Below are 2,296 nucleotides of genomic sequence, written 5' to 3' on the forward strand. Positions count from 1 at the left end.
TGAAGCAGGGGCGTAGCTTCTTCTTCTTCTTCTTCTAGCCAGCTTTATTGCTGCTGAGCTGTGAGCTCTTTTGCAGACTGTGCCAAGGAAAAAAAGTGTGCTGTTTTCTTCAGATGTTCAGCACTGCCGTAAAGGGTGTTGGTTATGTTGGGCTGTAGTGGAAGTAGGGTCTGCCTAAGGTGGATTAGGGAGTTGCATTCAAAGAGGATATGGTTTACGGTTTTAAAGGGGTGGGCGCAATGTCTGCAAAGGGGTAGTTGTGTGGAGTTTATTTTGTTCAGGTGGTAATTTAATAGTGGTGTGTGCCCTGTTCTTAGTTGGAAGATTGTAGACTGTTCTTTGCGGGGGAGGAAGTTAAAACTGTCAGGGGCGTAGCTAGGAATTAGCCATCATTTGGAGGCCCGGAGTGGGGCTTGACCTCTTTGGGGGCCCCTGCATTTTGCATAATATTTAATATTTAATGTAAAAAACACTAATTTGTGGACCCCTTCAAATGGGAGCCCGGGGGAATTTTCGAATTCTTCCCCCCTCCTCCTCCACCCTATCTACGCCACTGCATTGAGATTTCTAGTGATCAGATCCTTCGTAAAGTTATTTGATTCTTTTTGTTTGCTTCTGTTGTTATCGTTTCCCGCAGTATGAATCTTCGTCTGCTAATATCTCTCGATAGTTTCTCTTGCTGTCACGTGATTGACGCATCAGGGTCTCAAGAGATGTGTAAACAAGATATTTACCTACAAATTGGTTTCGAGAAGCAACCGTTGAATTTCGAGAAGTGTTAATATAGTCCAGAAAGTTAAAAATTAAGTTATTGTTCATTCTTTTATGTTGGAGAAGCTAATTTTAGAGTGGGAACAGATAAAAAAGAGGCGCGGTGGCTGAGTGGAAAAGTGCTAGATTTCCAAACCAAGGCGTCCCAAGTTCGAATCCTGATGAAAGTGAGATTTTTTATTTGTATAAAAAAAAGTGAACGACTTGAAATCGAACTCGAGGGTCTCCTCAAGCCAGCCCAATACGGTAACCACTGTGCCAGATAGCTGCTTTTGAAAATAGATTTCATAGTTATTTACAAACTTTTTTTTTACAAACAATAAAGGGGACTAATTCAACTTATAGATCTACCACCTTATAAGTCAACTAAAATTTCTATCCTTTGTTTGAGATACCAAACAAAATAATTAATTACCAATAGTTAATTAACTAATTAATTAATTTTTGATTACATTGATCCTTGTGTTGGCTTTTAAAGGAATAATTGTGCGAAATTTCATCTTGATCCGCGATAAAAAGTGGTAGAAATAACGCTTACAGACTTTTTACCAGACAGACAGAAATGAGTTGACATAAGCTTTGTAAAAAAGAAGCACAGTCAGAAGCAACGAACGAAACAAAACAAACAAAAATAAATAATCTATTCCAACTTTTATACACAGACCTTAACCTTAATAAAGAAAAATTATATTAGGATCTTTTTAAATCGAAATATTTATGAGACTACATTTTGATAAACGTCTTGTCTTGGACAAACTGGATCATGACTTGAAACCCTTTTTCTTTTTTTTTCTCGCTCCATTTTGTTCCTTCTTTTTATTTTATTTTCGTTTTTTAATGTTTGTGTGTCAGATAATGAGAAAAACAATACTGACTGCCAGTGGCTCCACTTCTCGAGGAAGCGCCCCACTAGGGCGTCTGTTTTTTGTTTTACAAATCTCTTGAAGCCTCTTATTGATCCAGACGGTCGACGGGTTGTTTCCAGTTGATCACTTCTAATAAACACGTTATTTTTTCCCCCCAAATTTTTTAGCCGAGGTTTTTTTTTTTTTTTTTAGTAATAGAAATATTATTTAATATCAAAGACATACTACCTAACTAATGAACCCCCTAAAGACAGAAAAATGATACAAGTATCCTCTACTCCAGAACAATCAACACAATATCAGATATCCCTGACCCCCAATACCCCATTTCTGGAAAACTACATGAGCATTGTACAGGTATATGAAAATCAAACTAGATAATTCTCTACCCTAAAGTCCATTATTTTTCTAAATGTTAATTCCAAGTGATTAGGATCAAACACCTTATTATTATGTAGACATTTGAGCCAGCTAGCCCAAACTTTTTTTTTTTTTTTTTTTTTTTTTTTTAATATTCAAAAATTAACAGTTACTACAAGCCATCCATTCATAAGAAATATTTACAAAATTTTTACAAAATACAGTTTCATTTAAATACACACAATCACTATACAAATTAAAGTCAACAATAATCTTTCTATAATTTGTGTATTATTATT

The sequence above is a fragment of the Biomphalaria glabrata genome, chromosome 1 (assembly GCF_947242115.1).
Source record: "Biomphalaria glabrata chromosome 1, xgBioGlab47.1, whole genome shotgun sequence".
Taxonomy (NCBI): domain Eukaryota; kingdom Metazoa; phylum Mollusca; class Gastropoda; family Planorbidae; genus Biomphalaria; species Biomphalaria glabrata.